The sequence below is a fragment of the Anticarsia gemmatalis genome, chromosome 8 (genome assembly GCF_050436995.1).
Source record: "Anticarsia gemmatalis isolate Benzon Research Colony breed Stoneville strain chromosome 8, ilAntGemm2 primary, whole genome shotgun sequence".
In the NCBI taxonomy this organism is placed as follows: domain Eukaryota; kingdom Metazoa; phylum Arthropoda; class Insecta; order Lepidoptera; family Erebidae; genus Anticarsia; species Anticarsia gemmatalis.
Genome location: NC_134752.1, coordinates 12,473,553 through 12,493,375, shown reverse-complemented (window position 1 = coordinate 12,493,375; position 19,823 = coordinate 12,473,553). Strand labels below are relative to the sequence as shown.

Here is a 19,823-nt window from a genome sequence, read left to right as displayed (position 1 = left end):
ACCGGTGAGCGCAACTGGCTATGGGCTATATTCCACACAAACTTTTTTTGGAGTCATAAAAATGTATATTCTTACTCGTCACTTATCGTACTTACTGATCATTCAATTGATCAAAATTTTCAACCCAGTCAAGGCGTATAGTGGATAGTACTCATGCATTATTAAGACAACAGCCATCCCGCAAAGTAAACTTTCTCAACTAACGACTTTTTTTAATGTAATTTTTGGTAAACGAAAACTAAATTAAGTTTCGTAAATATAATTTAGCTTATTAAAACTTTATACGTGACTTGAGTTTATAGTTGCAGTCTTAATTTGAAATCCAAAACTTGTTAAAATAGTTGGGCCTGTGTACCTTTATTTAAGTTACATAGACGAAAAGATTTTGATGCTAGAAAAATATTTATGCATCAATTTTTAACTGTCGAAAAACTGTAAGAAACACAAAACTGTGTTACCGTATAAAATGATTAAAAGTTCAAACTTAATTCCGAAATAGAAATCAATAATACCAAGTGGTTCAATCACTCGGCTGCATGGCCAGTCGTCGAGGGATTAAACTTCAAACCCAAAGACTAACAACACACTAATGACTTCATAAAAATTAATTATATCTATAAATAATCATCAATTTGTCGTGGTGTAACGTTACATGCCTAACTATGCTTAAATCTCGATTATGCTCAAATTAGCGCTTACTTGGACTTGGCCAGCGAATTTGACTCAGGTTCAATCCCTCTATCACTATATTGACCCGCACCCTGGAGAAGCCTAAATATTTTTTATATCAAACTAGCTGTCTCGTGCAACTTTGCTTGCGTCACGTAAGTGAGAATGGGTCAATATTTTCCCCGTTTTTGTAACATTTTTTACTTGTACTCTGCTCCTATTGGTCGTAGCGTAATGATATATAGCTTATAGCCTTCCTCGATAAATGGGCTATCTAGCACTGAAATATTTTTTCAATCGGACCAGTTGTTTCTAAGATAAGCGCGTTGAAACAAACATACAAACTCTTCAGCTTTATAATATTAGTATAGATATAAGTACACCTAACCCGTGTCATAGCAATTAAATGAGTTTAAATAATCACACGCCTGTACAGTTTAATTAGTCTTTGTTCACATTCTAACCGCAACTAATTAATACGTGTGAATGTATTTTTTGATATTCGATAGCCACTTTTGTCTAATGGATTCAATGGTTTCGGAATGCGGTTATTACCCACAAATTATAATTTGTACCTTTTGCCTAATTTATGAAATGAGCATGTCGAATTATTTTCATGATAGGTTATTCACGTGCGCCTACCTATAGCTCACAAAAAAGCTATAATGGTTTATGAGATACAGCCTGGCAACAGACACACAGCCAGTCAGATAGTTAGTGAGTGAAGTCTCAGTATTAGGGTTTTTACCCTTAGTGTATGGAACCCTAAAAAAAAACATTTACCAGTGGAAAAACGGCTTCTGAGTGCCAATGATTTCTTGGCTGGAAATAGGAAACACCAGAATCGAAAAACCGTAAGATTTTAAGGGTGCAGATTTTAATGATACATCTCTAAAATATTTTTTTCTTTTTTCAGGTCGCTGTTATTCACTGGTAAGTAACTGTCATTAACATACCTAACTCACTGTATAGCTTCGTTACTGCATACATTCATCACGAACCAAATTGGATATTATATTAAAACGACAGCGACAATCTGGGCCTTCGCGGCATGACGCAAAAATATTGCTTGCCGTATAATATATTGCAGCAAAAGTATTAAAATTAAGGGATTACACCGCCAGTTGCACGAATATCATTTTTCATTAACGTGGTACGGGCGGCTATTGTCATCTCGCTCGACATCTCGTCGTACGACCGAATATCGCATAAAGTGACGTAAAAATGGAATTTTCAACGGGTGACAATTTTAAAGTGGAGAGGTTGTATTGTGTGGAAAGTATCACCTGCTTGTGTTTAGAATATTGATGCAGCACGTTGTAAAGTTGAACGTTTTATACTTTAATATTTTGGCTTTTATAAGGTTTGGAAAAGGCTGTTTATTGTGTTGATAGTGAATAAAAGCCTTAAGGTATATAATGTAGAGTAAAATATAATAATATTTTTATCAACTTTATGCAAGATAAAAAATAATCAGAAATATTGTTGTAATTAGCTGTACTGAACATAACACATACCATTTTAAAAGTATAATGTGTAACTTCAACTACAAAGACACTCTAAAAGCCGTTTCCCACTAGACTCATTCCCACAAGCTGACCTTCACTACTATACCAAAACTTAGAACAAGCCAGACTAAAGCACTAATAATACTACACGACAATTTTTCAACGGATAACGTTTTAGCACCGTTCAAAGTTCCTTTACCGCTATTACAGTCAACATTAAGATTACTAAGCACCCAAGTTCAATATAAAAAATAATTTCTTTTTCTTCAAACTTTAGGTGATTTTGTTTGACCTAAACCCTCATTGGAAATATAGTAGGACATAAATGAAAATGGAGCGATAAAACGACCTGATTAGAGATTCATAAAGATCTTAATCCCAGCTATGAGAGCGATTTTTTAAGTCTACACTTAGGGTAGTCCAATAAGTACTTATGACGTCATTGTGATGTAACAAGCTATTGTAGCGGCGCCGAATTTTTAGATGGAGACGATTAAAGTGCCCTGATTAACTGAACCATTTTTTGCGAGATAAAACTAGTACTGTTGACATTTTTATATTAAAAACGTGGTCTAGTTTGAGATGGATTTGCATATTAATACGTTGACAGAGGTCAACACCGAAAGTTTTATATCATCTTTATCAAAAATTTCTGTTTTGTTCAGTTCATTAGTACTAGTGTTTCAATTCCGTTTTGAATAATTATAATTATGTTCCCTTTCATGCACAAAAAATACCTACCTTTTAACATTTATCCTACCCATGTGGCCACAACAATATGTATTTTTTTATGCATTTTCGTTTACTTACTAAAATTTTATAAGAATAGTTTTATTAAAGGAATTATGTATTATTTTACAAGCTAGTCCTGAGGCATCTACGGGTAAAACATGGAAACGTGTTTTCAAAACTCAATGTAACTAACAAACTACCTAATTAAAATAAATATCGAATGATACGATAATAGGTTCTTATTAACTACGATGACAGGCGTATAGTTTAATACGAACTGACATATTTCTGCACAAATTGACAGTCGCAAATACCAGTGATGTATTACATTTTATTTTCAAATTTTCATTTTGACGACAAAACTGACGACCATGAATATTCATTTATTTAAATTTTATTTTTACATTTAGCTGCGAATTGAAATGTTATGAACGAAATTTTGAATGAGATGAACATGTTATGAAATGGACAAGAGTTTTAGTTTGAGGCTGTAATTTTGGATAAAAAACATATAGTAGGTTTATTAAAATTTGAATGTTTTGTTTATTTAAATATCTATCTCTATTTGTGTTCGATAGTGTTGGTAACAGCTTCTTACATAATCAATGATTTATACCTTATAGAAATATTGTTAAAACTATTTGGCGATTAAAAAGAGTGGGCAGGAGTTTCTTGCCAGCTCTTCTCATTGGCCCTACTTTCTGAACTGGCGGTAAATTCACTCTCTGTATCATTGACTATCATAACTATCAGCATTAGACTTATGAATAAATGATTTGATTTTGATCTATCTCCCCGTTCAGCGCAACTCTACCCACTGTTAAGTATAGGCCTCCCCCTCAGTACGCCATTTTTATCAATCAACAGATTTACAATGAACTCATAATTAAAACTATTTGTAGGTTTGTGTACTAATACTTATCACAACTGTTATTATACAGAGGTTTATTTATTATATTATGTATATTGTTATTAAGCTTATATTCCTGTCAGGTGTCAGGCATGGACAACTTTAAAACCCGGATTGACCACTTGTGGTATAATGACAAATTATTTGCCATTCTTTTATCTATCGGATAGGTTATTTGACACATATCGATGAGTCGTAAAACTGGTTTTAATGTATCTATAAGTAACTGATTGTGTATCATACTGGCAAACCTCTCTTTTTTCTTTATTATTACGGTATGATTTTATGATTGAAAATTGTCTTACATAGTCTTTCAATACGTTAAAATATTGCAGGCAGAAAAATGATTACCGTAAAATTGTATATGCAATTTCAAAAGGGCACATGTACTATGTCTTTATAAAGTGAGATATGACCTTTTCAAACGTACCGGCGTTAATTATAACGTGACAATAGGGGTGTACATAAAACAGATAGCGATCATACCGGCATAATAAAACAATTTGTAACCGCGTGTAAACGTGAAGTGATTATTTTAATTAATTGTTTGTTTTGTAGATAGTTCGGATAACGAACGGTGATAGAGTAATTGTTATTTTATTGTGGTTCGTTTTATTTATAATTAATAGGGATGTTAACTGTATTTACGTTTTCTAAATTAAATTTTACATTAATGGCAATGGATGAGATAAGTGCAGTATTGTAAAAAATGGCGTACTGAGGGGGAGGCCTATACTTAATAGTGGCTAGATAGGGGCTGAATAGATAAATAGATTTAGAAAATAGTGATTAAATATTTCAGACACAATACCTTACTTTGGCGCATGGCAATAGAATCGCTTTCTTTAATTATTGTATGGAACTAATAAAACGAAAGTCAAAACGAGAATTAATATCGAGAAAATAAAATGCACGATAAATGGATGTGAATGTCATATCTACTAGCTATGAGAAAAAAGCGTGATTATATATTTAAGTAGAAAATCTAAAGAAGAAATATCTCCCTGCAACATTTTGTGGTATCTTCTCTATCAATAAACAGTATAAAAATTGCACGCAGTACATCAACGAAGTAACAGAGTTGACTGCAAGTTGGAACTCAACTACGAACTGATCACGATCTGTTCTGAAGTTAACCTAGCTTTAATGAGATCTCGGCAAATTCATTGAGAAACTTCGATTTATCTTCGCGTTTTAGTTTCTTTTGGTTTGACTGTTTCAATTCTTTGGGTGTGGAATAGTTTTTAAGGCTTGATTGAGAAGACACTATGATAGTGACAAAGATTCATTTGTTTAAGTAGAAAAAAAAAAGTGGTCATCAACGTGAGCAATTTGATAACTCTACAGCTGTGTTATCTGAACTTATCTATACTAATATTATAAATGCCTTCATGAAAGCTGTAGAAAACTTATTATTGCTTACTTATAAATATCAAATTTATTATCCATGCCATTGTATTTATTAATTTATTCTGGTGTTGTGTGCTGTATAGGCTCTGTTTTTGTAAGTCTACTTATCACTGAATCTCAGGTTCCATTCCTGGGTCGACCAAAATGCTCCCGATCATTTTCTTTTTAGTATAAGAATATTTCTTAGTAGCAGCTCGGAGTTTGTTAACGTGTCCAGTATGTAGTTTTGACTTTCATAACGTGCCCAGTTTATGACTCACACCCTAATTTATGGGACTAACAGTGTAAACGGTGAATTATAGTTTGGTTTCATACATCACTGCTAACATCGTCGGGTATCACAAGCATGATATTATAAACAAATGAAATATAAATCAAGTTCGTGGGTGTAAAATAGTTTTTATGCGGCTTGATTGAGAAAGAAGACACTCTGTAACACCTCTTCAACTTTGTCGAAAGGTTAATTAAATGTATTAAACTTGCCCACGTTATGAGTGGAAAATTTCATTATTCTAGGAATTGAGAATCTTCTCCAAGAAAAAGATATTTATGAAGACAGCAGTAAATAAATTAAATAAGTATGTACTTATATTATGTTATTTATGCAATTACGATTAAACTACCAAATGTATATTAAATGCGTATCTAAGATTACATCCTATCATAACTTATAATCTCTCGCGTTGCATGTTTGATGAATAATAGAATACGGGAATTAACGCGAACACGCATTTTACCTTAAATTTCTAAATTAACACAGGGCTTAAGCTCAAATATAAGACTATATTTTTACACGTAGGCGAAGTGGAGCTGGTCTTACTATTAGTTTAGTGATTGTTTTCGTATTTCTCATTCCATATATAACCACAGGACGATTGCCTGAAATTAAAAACTGTATTAAATTACCTATGTAAAATCCACAATATTTTGTTCTTCCCTATTATGGTGTGTTTAGAAACTTTTTGTACTTGCAGGGGCTCAATGCTTTATTGCTTATCATTAGCAATTAATACAATAGCATGTTACAGGTCACTGAACCCCATTATCAACAGTAATTATCTTCAACAAATACTTAGAATTAATTCACGAACAAATAATTTACGTGTAAATTATAAATGAATGGCGCCAAATGATTAATTATCTCAATATTGTGGCCATCACTAGGTTCATTAACTATTAATTAATATGTATCAAATAATTAATTCAAGATAATACTATCTACGTTTTATGATACACGAGTATCTATGTATTATCTGATTTCCAATTAATATTATTTACCACTGCTGATGAAGTTAAAAACACTTTCGGTTACGGGTTAAATTGTCGGATCTAGCAAATGAATTTTTGTAATTCATGAAAAAATGAACAAAGGTGATCGGGCGGCTTGAACAACTTTGACACTAGGCTGACCACTAACCATACGATAGGAAGAAGAGTAAAGACCAATCGGGGTAGAATTCCAGTTCTGGCCAGTCTTGTCTAACTATATCGACGGTCCCTACGTACATTCCCTTAAGTGGTACTTACGGGATTTGCCTTTTTTGTTTCCGTGACCTTCCGGTTGTCATATACTTTCGATTGATTAAAAAAAATTTAGTAAAAATGCTTTAATTCTACCCTAAATCAACACTCGACAAACCCCAGAACTACAACACTTCCAATGTAAAACGACGGTTGTGACCAATGGAACATAAAATGAATATATTTTAACGTTTTTATTTTATTTTCTCATAAAAGACAACAAATAAAGACTTCGTGCAAAATTTCATAGCTCTGCGATTGATAGAACTTGAGATACAAGTGTTTGAAACTTCAAACCGCTCTCCTGTAAAATTTGCGTTTTGCAATTAGGTTATTGTACGTAGGGACCGTCGATATTATCATATAATATGTTCAAAAATAAATGTTATTTAAACTTTTATATGACATAAACTGTGTTTGAAAGTTCTGACAGTTTTCGTAACAAATAACTCGTTGTTAAATTAATTTCATAACTTTTGTATACATAGCTTTATTTTATATATTTTCATGTGTGATAATAATTTATTAACTTTGTTGGTTAGGTCACTTTTAATATTTAATCTCTAAACATTATAAATGGCAATTTGAAACATGTTTATATGTATAATTGAGTACAGAAACTCATAACATCACATCGTTTACTACTTATCAACAAAAAATTGCTGATTTCTGTATGTTTTCTGAAACCTTATATAATGAAAAATATTTTGTTTTTTAAAGATTCATATATTTTCCATTATACATGTTTTTATTCTATATTCTTGTAGCGGCTTGCGACCGTCATCGAAGTCTATAAAAGTTCACCCAAAATCGTTGTTTTCGAGCTCAGCCGGAAGCTGGATGCATTGAGAAAAAATTACTGTATTTCGTGTTCCAGATACTACAAAACTAGTAGTTGTTGAATTTATTTAACTAAGAATCCTATTATTTTCACCCGAACAAGAAAACATTTCGATCTATTTAATAAACTGAGGCGCGCATAGATGGCATTTGAACTGGGCGTCTCCGTGCTTCGGAGGGCATGTAAAAGTCGGTCTCAATTGTTGTCAGATAACAGTCGTTCAGCCACGTCAAAGGCCGTTTGGGAGGCTTGAAGAACTTTGACACTAGGTTGACCACTAACCATACGATAGGTACAATACAAAGAAATTTTAATAAACTGTGGGTAAATAGGCAAATGTGGTACATAACATTCCACACAATATTACAGTAAATCGCATCACAGGCAAGAATTTCCCATACACCGCACATTCCACAGGGTGTTCAGCTAAACTTCGTTTGTATCAATTAGGTTCCCCGCAACATCGGTCCGGCTTTTGCTTAAGATATTACCCCTGCGAGTACTACGATTAACTGGGTTAATATATTATGTAGAAGCTTCTTATGAGATAGGGTTCTGTGGTTAAGGAAATGTTTAAAGAAAGTAAAAAATGTTCTAAGAGTTATGGGTATTCTGATTTACAATACAAATGAATTTTAAGGTTGTAATTAAGAAAAAAAAAACTCTGTGTTTTTGCTTTGCGTGATTCTAGACCTGTTTTCAAGGGTTGATTAATATTCAGGTTGTTAGGTTGCCATTACGTATTTGCGAGTGCAATGTTTAATCGTATGTGACTTCTTGACATTATAAGTTAATTTTATTAGCGATCTTGGCAGTAGCCTACCAAATGGTACCAACGCTGCGGAAACAAAATACCAACACCATACAACATATACAAGCTATATCAGTACCCTCATCTCTGCCTTTGCCTTTTAGTATACCAGCTATAAATAGATAATCAATCGACTGATGGCCTATGAGTCCATTACTATTTTAAAACCATCCATTAGCCACCCCCATCATTAAACTAGTCACTATCCCGAAACTGGCGTATCTACATTATTGAATAGAAAAGTCGTCCACCTCAAGAACAAAATCAATTATTGAAGGGCTCGCAAAATTTGTAGCAAAGCAAACACTGAAAAGCTTTTAGTAGTACCGCTCGTTCGCCAGATGGTCGCAATGAAATTTCCTTCACTTACAAGTATCTTTTTAGAATTCGATATAGATATTTTGATTGCAATTTTTGGGGAGTTCTTGAGTGCGACTCTTGTTTATATTTTTGATTGAATGGTTTTTGAAGTTACTTTTTGTGGCTAGTGATGTTTGTTTTCTAGTTACGCAATTGGGAATATTTTAGTAGATTTTATGCCTGATTCCTTTTAAGAAAAATCTAAGAAGCGTAGTAGAAGATCAGATGTAGATAATTTCACACTTCGCCTATCAGCTTGACTAACTTTAGATAGCTATAAGAAAAGTATTACTACAGGAAAAAAGTGTCATTTTCTTCTTCCTCAAAAGCAGTGTATTCGTAAACTTAACATATTAATAAGATTTTAAATACGTAAATACCATAATTCTGATCTTCTTTTCAAAAATACCCTATCTCTTAACACTCAGTATTGACACGTAAAAACACAAAAACTATACGATTTCGTCCTAACCTACTTAAAATTTAGTACCTTCTAGAACAACTTCACACCTAACCCAAAACTGATTCACAAGACCTAGTCAAGACCTTCGTATACAAATTCGCAACACGTAACGGCACAGATAAAACGTTTCTCTTTATAAAGCCACTTACCTATGATGTTTTATTGAGGTAGGTCTAAGGGTAAGCCTGATACCAGTCTATTGGTTGTTCATCTGCGTCATCATGTATTTGGGGCCTAATAAAGTTTGTACGAAATTGGGATCTAGTTCTGATTGGTTTGTATCTAGATTTTGTTTCTTTTGTTCGTTTTTCTATTGGTATTTTTCTTTTCTATTTAAGACTACTATAATAAAAATTGAAGAATAATAGTTTGGTGTTGCTTTACAGTACAGTGTCATATAATAATAGCCCTGCGACTTTTTTTACGGTTTAACGACTATGATCATCCGATAATGTCACCTGGTTTGTCTCAGTCGCAATGTTCTAAAATCCCTTACGAAACATTTAGATACTGAATTTTAATTCCAATAAGCAATTAACCCATCCATTGCAATATTTACCACTAATGCGTTACCGAACCATGTGAATTGTGTGGAACCAATTCACTATAAATACCATTTGATTTATCGAGTGCTTATGCGTGTTTTTCACAATTTTAAAGTATCTTTACCAAATAACAACAAGTACGTAATTCAGTAAATTCAAAGAAAATAATACAGTGAAGTTATAAGACAAAATGTTTCCTTAAACACAGTATCCTAAGCTTTTCCTTACGCGAATGATACCAGGAGATTATGAGCAACAAAGAGTTAGAGAAAGGCACGTTATGTTAGCTAAGAAATAATCCCGTTCGGCTAATACCCCTATAAGTTTGTGTGTACAATAGTGCAGTTATGATCTTAGATGTTACTATGGAAACTCGATTATAAGACGTTCTGGAAATGTGAAATGTGAGTTTGATGATTTATCTCGCCAAAATTTTCCCCTGCCTGTATATTTTGTCACCGGCATATATATTTACTATTGTTACATGTCCTGTTTATTTTCACAAATAAACAATACGTGTTAAATTTAATACGAAATATTTTGTTTCGAATTTCAAATATAATATTGACTGTTTTTGTCATGCTTATAAAAGGCTTTGATTCACTAGTTTATATGATGTTTACAAAAAAATTAAAAGGGAAAATTCTAACAAAAAATATCAGCATTAATTAAACATTAAATAAAAATCAATAAAACGTTGACGTCAAACATTAATAAGTAATATTTTTCAATGGTCATCGGAAAAACTCGCATCAAGATATCTCGAAGTCGCTATTACATTAGTGAAAAGTCTTACAATAGTAGTGGTATTTTAACCGACAGTAATCCCTAGCAACAATACGGGGCATAATTAAAGCGCTCCTTATTTATGATAATGACATAAATAACGGGCCGACGGAAAAATGGACGCCATAAACATTTATTATTGTTTGCCTTTGATTATCTTTTAATGGAGTTGGACTTCAGTTTACTGAAACACTTCCAAATTATTCTCGTCTAGGGTTTAGTTTGGGAGAAGAAATAAGAATGGTAATATAATGATGGTTTTTTGGCAGGAAGAAAGTAAATAGCTGAATGGGTCACAATGATAGGCTGCCTTTCAAGAAATTATTCATTCATTCTGCCTTGAAAGGTACAAGAGGCAAATAGTTTATTTGCGAATTATACGCAAATTGTTGTAATTTCCTGTAGATTTTTGGTTTGATGATCACCTATCAAAGGCAGATGACACTCAAGTTGTACGGTAATACGAGGTGACTAAGACTATTCAGTACGTTAACATTTTAAATGATACAATTGTATTCACGGTGATACTATTAACTACTGGATATTGATCCCAGAGTTAACTTTTGTGAAAGTTATTAATTAAAGGTTATTAAAGACCAGATAGTTGATCTCAAAGCTAACTTTTTGTGAGATTCATTAATTTATCAATGTGATATTGCAACCCAAATTTTCCTAAAATCATCCGGTTTCGGTACCTTTCCTTCGATCCGAGAGTGGCCTTTTTATGATTACTTTAATTTAAATATAGGTTAATTGCAAAATGCTATTGTAAGTTCCCATTCCAAACCCTATTACGGTTAGTGCAAGCGTCGCAGTCGTGGGAGTGTAAATACAGGTTCGATTCAGCGGGATCAGCTCAGTCAAAGCAAACGTTTGTGCGGTCCGAATAAACGACAAACACATGATTCGTTCACAGGGTGGACTGTTGGTTCACTGTTTCAGATATCACTTTTAGAAATAGTGTTTCTCAATTCTATAGTTTGAAGGACTTTTTTTACGCCTTTGCTAAGCTTAAAAAAACTTTAAGAGTCTTTGGTAAAACATGCTATACTATGTCAAGCATCTAACTCAAGTCAGTTTGAATTTATATGTCATAGGTTCCAAAACAGTTATTGCAATCTTAGAATGAAGGTACAAGTAGAATATTAAACAGATGTAATGTAGGATTACTTTTTTTTTCTAGAGTGATTGTATCGAATAAAGGCGCTGTGCAAAAGCATAAACGAGAGCTTATGTCGCAAGTAGCGTAAGCGAAGCGAAGGCTGTATTTTTCCTTCGAGTCATAATATAACAGAACTACTCGTACTATTAATTGTTAATGTACCTACCTAATTTCAGAGATTAAGTATGTAAGATGTTAAAATTACATATTACTCTCCATTACGAACTTCCTTCTCGAGTTCCCAAATGGCATAAAAACTTGTTTCAAATTTCCATTTATAATTATAAAGAGCTCGCCTTAACGTTTCAGGATTACGTCAGAATTATTTCTACCCAACTTTCACTCCAGGTAAAGGGGTTTGTTTATCTTAGAGCGCAACTTATAATGAGTTAACGGTTACTTTGTAGTTGTAAAATCACCCGCCTTGTTCCAACTGACTGATGCAAATAAAACGGGTGGAAACTTGATACAGTTTGAGTGTGCTACCGCTAGATGGCAATGTATCGTCGTAAAGTTTTAAAGCTTACCAATCTAAGTTAGAGTCGTGAGTGTACTCATTCACACTAGTACTATAGTGTAATTTTTGAGATTTCGTTAAATTTTTAGTTACCTGTAGAATTTAGACGCAGAAACGGATATCTTTAATACTCGTAGTTAAAAAATGGCAATACTTGAACAATGAAAAATCATATTATTATCTAAGCCTAGCAGTCACCTCATTATGCAAGTGTTTAGTAAAAGTTAAAGGTGATATCCGGCATATCATAATTCGTATTTATCACTATTGCTCCTCTGTATGTCATGATGTGTGGATGTGAATGAAGCAAGGGAAGTTTGTAGTTTCTGTGAACCTATATGGGAAAAAAGCGAGATTTTATATGTGTATGCATGTGTGTCAGTTAATTTGGATCTTAAAGCTTGCAGGCCAACATTAGTAGCGGTCAAAGACCAGCCATCAAAAACCAACAAACAAAACATCAACACAAATATTCAAATACCACTAGCACTACATGCTCTGTAAATAAATCTAAACTACGTAGGATAAAGTATTGTTATGCAACAACAGGACCGATGCGGGATTTCCCGCCTTTGTGACCATCGTCCGTTATGCCTAATTTAAATACGAAATTTTGCCCTGATTTAGTAGCGCGTTGCTGTTCCTGTGGCTAGAAATAGAGCGTAAAATGTGTATGGCATATTTTTTTCATAGAAAATCTGATAATATGTTTGTGTTTAGTGAAGTTAATAAACTTTTATATAATAAACAATATTTTTGGTTGATAGGGGTTGAAAAATGGTTTCTCTTTTTGTGTGCTATTTTTTTTAATCTCACGTCTCACTTTAGCATGCAGTCTTATTTTGAAATTAACTAAAGATGAATCTTCTAAGTTTCCTGATCCAGGGCCTGAAGAAGAATAAAAATGAAGCATTTTAATCAAACATGTCTTAGTCAAAAGTATGAATAAAGTGTGAACTTTGCAGAAGTGTCCTAAAGTTAGTGAACTTTATACTAAGTAATCAAAATGTATACTATACTTTCTAAAAAACGACAAATCCAAACTTAATCTATAATAATAATAAGATTATAATCACCCTGTACTTAAACGACACAAGGTATTGTCATTCTGTAGCACAACTGACGCGCGTTCTTCCGTCCCTGTCTAACGCAGCGGTTCTCTCGCTTCATTAAGCTTGGCTTCCATCTTTATAGAGAAATAGCTTCATAAAATCTTCACCTTATTGCCTTGTAGTTGGATCAAGACACGACGAATACTTGGAAATGTATTATGAAGTTACTTAACGATAAAAAAGGCTCCCATTTTACAATCATGCTTAAGTAAAATGAGTAAGTGTTTTTTTTAAAAAAAGATTAATTCAATTTTCACAGAAGTAATGAGTTAATGAAATAAACTGCTTTTGGAAAATAATCTTAAAAGTAATTATTATTTCCAATTATTACAATGAGCTTTAAACGTACTTACGTCTTTTTAGGCAGCCCATTCTGTATTTTTCTCTAGTATTCCTAAATCTGTGTATCGAACATGATACCTGTAACAAGTTCATTTGATTATATTTTGAATTTGTGTACGTTGTCTTCATATTTGCAGAAGACTCTCGTGATATTAGAATAAGTAATTGTTTGCAGGCAATAATAATTTTTTTAACAGGTTAACCACGTCCTAGCTGTAAAAGGAAAAAGCAAGATTAGGATTTTTTAAACACATAGACTAGTCTACAGTCTATATGATCGAATTAAATTCACACCAGTCTAGAATATTTTTACATGATTGTGTTTTGACTATAACTTGCGCAATACAAAGGAACGTTCAGTTTTATCCACGTGCGCGTATGAATTTTAAAACGGTGTACCTTGTGGAATCTGTAGTGTAAACTCATTATGGAGAGAAGCATATGCATAGAAACTACACTACTTGCAAGCTAGACGAGATAACTGCGATACTAGACATCGACCTTTTACAAGTACAGTCTTGGAATTTTGTTAAATCGAGAAGACTGAATTATAAATGTTGCTTTGGTTGTTTACTGTATCTTTTAAAAGAAGCGACCCTTTAAAATTTTCAATTCATAACGTATCATAAAAATTTTAACCCATTAATGTCCCACTGCTGGGCAAGGGTCTCCTCCCGTAATGAGGAAGGGGTTAAGGCTTTAGTCCACCAAGCTGGCCAAGTGTGGGGTGGTTATATCATACACATGGATTAATTTTTATTGATAGGTAATTTGATATATTTAACAATGGGGTGTTGATGTATTTACATAACCAGACAAACATTCTTCTTTGTCTTGTCCTTATCCCATGTTAAGTGTCGGTCTTCTTGATAATTTTAAGTATATTGTGATAGATCCGGAATTTGGTCAATTCTAATTTTGTGATTAATATTTGAGTATTCTTCGAACAAAATTATCTGAATAAAGGAGCAGCTCTTACAAAAAATTGCTATAGTAACAAAAATAGAAGTCCTAAAAGAATAAACAAACAAAACTATTATTCTTTCAAAATTCTTCGTTCAAAACATTCAAAATTGATTCGTATGTAACGGCTGAAAGAGTTTTCATCGATTTGAGTTTCCCATTCAACCGATTGACGCACAGTTGATTCCGTATTCGGTCGAATCATTTGTGTAGTGTATTTTTCAACCGAGTCACTGAATCGACTAATCTGGTTTCATAAATTCATTGTTTGTTGGGTTTAGACTTCATTCAGGCTTAGACCGGATTGTGGGCATTCAATTTCGATAAGCTTTAGGTAATAGAATGATTGAAAAAGTAAATAAAAATGTGTTAGCAGATATTATTCTTGTAATTGGAATATTGAAACGAATATTTATTTTGATTTGAATTTAATATAAGTTGGTAGGATTATTCCGCTTTTTTAAACAATGAACGAGGCACCGATATTAAATATAAAAGATATGAGCACAAGTTACGAAGACTTTTTCTACTTACAGGTATTTTAAGTGAGAGTTAGAGGGACTGCTCGTTATTTATGCATAAGTTTAATATTCAGCTTAAATTCCGATAAAAAAAAATATGAAACAGTGTTATCAATAAATCACATTTTTATAGTAACAAGTTACGGTACGGATTAACCGATGCTCGTCATAAATTATTGCGAGGGAGGCGTGTGAAAATATTTTATTTTAAATATAAATATTGAGCAAAAAGTAGGTTAATTTAGGTACATAATATAAATTACCAATTTTGACAATTTATAGCGATGTCGCCAAAGCAAATCAGGCACTACCAGATTTGCTGAAATTTGTCACCAACCTTTGTAAAGACTCTGTGAAATTTTACCAAATACACTACAATAGAGGTATATTGGTAATAACCATTTGTTAATTTATTCTTTAAGGACATCAAACTTCTGGCCTTTCACGCATAAACTGCAAACCAGACTGAGACAACAGGCCCACTATTCAAAAGTAATATAGCATGAAAAATCTGTCACCATCAAAAGGCAGCCGACGGGATTACATTCGTAGTACAAAACAAACAAAAACAGAACACTGGACGAACAGTGATAAAACACGGAATGCAAAAACCTAAGCCTCTTACGTATAGCCCAAAATACATCGTACAAAATAGCCTTTAAATGTAAAGAACGGACTATGGTGGGGTAAATTATAAAGCCGGTTTTAGTTGCGTTGGTCTAGTTTTTTTCTTCGTCAATTCTTTATGGTATCCTGCTTCTGGGTAAGGATTTCCTTGTGTGGCTTATTTTATATTGTGCTTTTTAGGTTATTTCATTGCAATTTTAAAAGGATAGATATCATACTAATAGTAATCCGTTATTTCTTTCGTAGCGATTAAGTAATTAGCGGCAGGAAAGATCCCCTATCGAAAGAGAGAAAGGTTAGGCCTTAAGTCCACCACGCTGGCCAAATGCGTACCAACTGCGTTCCTTCTAAGCCTGATAAAACGTATTTCAGGTTCGGAAGATTGCATTACGATGTTGATTAGATGCATTGATTTTTGTGTTCTGTACAATTTTTATATTCTATTTGGATATCGTTGTTTTTGGGGCAATATTTTAAGATAATACATCCTAACAAAGGTATAAACATACTTTGAATTGATGTAGTAGATAGTTCATTTGCAATTAGTGTGTTTGGCTCAATTGAATCGATTGAATACACCAAATTACATGGTAATTACGATTTACGATCCAAGTAATTAATTTACATTATCTGCACGTTTAATTGATAATACAGATATGATTATGAAGGCCCTTTAATAGCCACGTTATAGACCTACTAATTACCCAATAATACTTCCTACTAACTAAGTACGCGAAAATTTTAATCAATGTTCGTTACTCTTATTAGTAAACTATTGATAGATTTGATTTAATTGATGTTGATAGATTGCTTTATTGATAAAAGTTTATTACTCAGAAAATGTTTTGTTAATCCAGAAAATATTTCGGTTGAAGTCGCATACTGCTCGACCACACCTACTTTATTATTCATAATTTTAGCTAAAAATCGATTCATTTAAAACTTAACTATCAAAAGTATTAAAATAAAAGACTAGCCCCTGGTTCCTGAGAACATTTAACGGTAGTTTATCTATTCAATAGCGTTATTTTTTGTATGAGTTTAAACGCTTTTGAATAGATAAACTACCGCTAAATCCACTCAGAAACCGGGGGTTAGAAGACTACATTATTCTAATCTATAATGACATTAAAAAACATTTTTGCATAAATAAATACCAACAATTAGATTCGTTTTCAGATCGAGCTAAAGCGACGTTCCATTAATTGTCTCGCGTTGTTTGTACGAAGATTCCCACAAACTGCAAGCTCTGTTTTTTCGACTTTCTATATCTCGGCTGTGATAAATTGCGAGCTTCCGTGGTTTAAGAAAACAAGGGGAAAGGAGAGTTAAAACTGTAGTGATTTATATACACGACTGCATTTACTAGTACGTCTTAGTAAATAGAAGGTTTGGAAGCAAATGTTTCGGTATTAAAGATAGTGTTTTAGTTTGAAATCATCTTTCTACCTTTTCAATATACTTGGAAGGAAATTCTTTAACCTGTAGTAGGTCAGAGCGGGCTGAAAGTAAATGAATAAATATACTTATATACTAGATTACATCAATGTAATAACATTATGATTAATCAATCAACATGAAGGTTTTAAGTATTGATGATTTACTTCTACTTTTTGGAAGTTATCGACACACAAAAGCAGAAAGCCTAATGATGGCATCTTCCCATTCAGTCAATCGCGCTCTTTGGCAAAGTCTCATTGTTTCGTATTGCGCCTTCTACGCTACAGTTTGTTGCTACATTCAGACACACAGATTTCAATGGAGCTTATAATCTATATATTAATACGTGAAGCAAAAACTTAGGGTCCCTTTTTACGAATAACGCACGGACGCAGAAGTATGAAATTTGGCACACTCACAGTTTTTGTGTAGGAGGAGTAAGAACGTTAATATTTTTTAATAATAATGCTTATAGAGTATACTTACATTCAATCTATAAATAAACACAAACTACCATGCATTTGTCATTTGTCTACATACATAGAGCACTGATATGACGTAGGCGTTTATGTGTACCGTTTGGTATATTTAATGAGGTCTTACTGAAAGTCATACATTTTTATATTATGTAATTTATTCATTATTTCATATTAAATTCATTACAGTCAAATTTCGACTACTGGGCGACCACTAGTAATAATAAAATACCAAAAATAACCTTCAACCCTTCACTAGGTAATAAACTAAACAAAGGTCAGACTATATTTACACAGGCTTTTACCCGTTATCTCAGCATCAGGTGTTATAGTTCCTACTAATGATATTCTATCTCCGGCAAATTGTTCAGTGTCATTTTCAATTAAAAGTTTCGTGACGAGGGTGTGTTGTGCCTTGGGCACGCACGACCGTACATTACCTACCAATTTGTTCATTAATGCAGAATTAATAAGGTAATGTTACATATTCGAAAGTTTGCTTTTTCAAGAATTGGGTATGGGTTATTTATTTTTAGGTTTTGTTGTTTTCAAATGATTTTGTATTAATATGTGGCTGTTGTTACATGTGTATGAGCTTTTCCTATCCAAATGCCATTCATGCTCGTCGTAGTACTGACGACAATGTCTCTGGTAGGAGATCAAGTTATGATGCTCTCTAAGTCTTTAAGTAGATTCGTATCCCAGACGAGACTGAAATTAGTTCTATCTTTGTTGCTATGTGTCATGTTAACAATGTGTAGTTGTTTTTTGGGCACAAGTGGTTAAATATTAATACCACGAAAGAATTAAACAAGGCTCGCACGTAATAGTTAAATTGACTATCTAGAACTAATAATAATCTGTTACTTCAATTCCTCACAGTCATTTGATTCGGAGGAACTTCAAACAATTACTTTTCTTATAAATAACTCACAATAAATACTCTCAACATAATACAGTAAAGCAACAAATAAAAAAGACATTACAAAAGGTATAATTATCCCTTCAAAGCAGTGCTATCCTCAGAAAAATCTCCCTCAAAAGGTCCCTTGTGACGAGGCGATAGGTTACTTTCCCTACTTTTTATTCAGGAGCCGTATTGTCCTATTATTGGACAAGGGCTTATCCCGGCCTTTTTGATCCTCCCGGAGGTGTTATACCTGAGATAGGTCTCAACTTGTCATCTGCATAGTTTCCAGGAAAAGTCTTCTACTTTCGCAAAGAGGATGCGAATATTTTTGACTTATGTTTACGCCGGGGACGGACTTTAAAACCATTGGACTTGTTTAAGAAGGTATCGTTATTTCAAAGATACATCAAATCAGCTCATGTTTGGATTCATAATATTATGTTCCAGCAGCCAGGTGAACCGCGCGACTTCGCTCTAGTATAATATCCCATTGCCTACTAGCAGTTTAAGAATTAAATTCTGGAAAAAAGACCCATATCTTTAGATCCATTCAATTTATGTATGCTAAAAATCGAAATTCAGTAATTTTTGCGTACAACAGTAACAGATAAGCGGGACTTACCTCTGATTTCTGGAGTACATTTAACGGTAGTTTCCTATTCAATAGCGTTTCTTATATGAGTTTTAACGCTATTAGAATAGATAAACTACCGCCAATACCTCAGAAACCGGTGGTTAGAAGAGCATTTGTAAAACATACTAAACTCGAGTGATGGTAAGGCAGCTATTTTTAAATACAGTTTACATAGTCAGAGCTTGAGCAAGTATGATGTGCACTTTGACCTTTAATAATATCTGCCACGTTCTACTAGTTATTGATTATGTTCAGTACTCTGAATCCCTTTGGCATTTACTGAAGTCAACTGGTAATAATTTGGAACGCGTGTTTGACAGTCATTTTTATAATGTACAACGCAGTGATTTTTGGGCGAGTGTAGCTGTTTCTTTACTATAAATAGTTTATGCATTTAAAACATAAATATTTTTTTAAGTTTCTAATATTTCATATTATAATTTCAAAAGTTGTGTTGTTGGTTGTTCTGTGGATGGGTGACCATCTTATACATATCGAGTTTCTCCGTGTTTCGGAAGGCACGTTAAATTGTGGGTCCCGGCTGTCAATTTCGAAGATCTTTG

General features: G+C 33.2%; 1 protein-coding gene across 1 annotated transcript in view; it reads left to right on the top strand.

Annotated features, from left to right (window-relative positions):
- Positions 1-19,823, top strand: part of LOC142975126 (cytochrome P450 9e2-like) — a 285,548-nt gene that overhangs the window by 65,947 nt on the left and 199,778 nt on the right. The window contains exon 2 of the mRNA XM_076117817.1: positions 1,586-1,602. The gene's annotated coding sequence lies outside the window, so the exon portion shown is untranslated. The remainder of the gene's footprint in view (positions 1-1,585; positions 1,603-19,823) is intronic.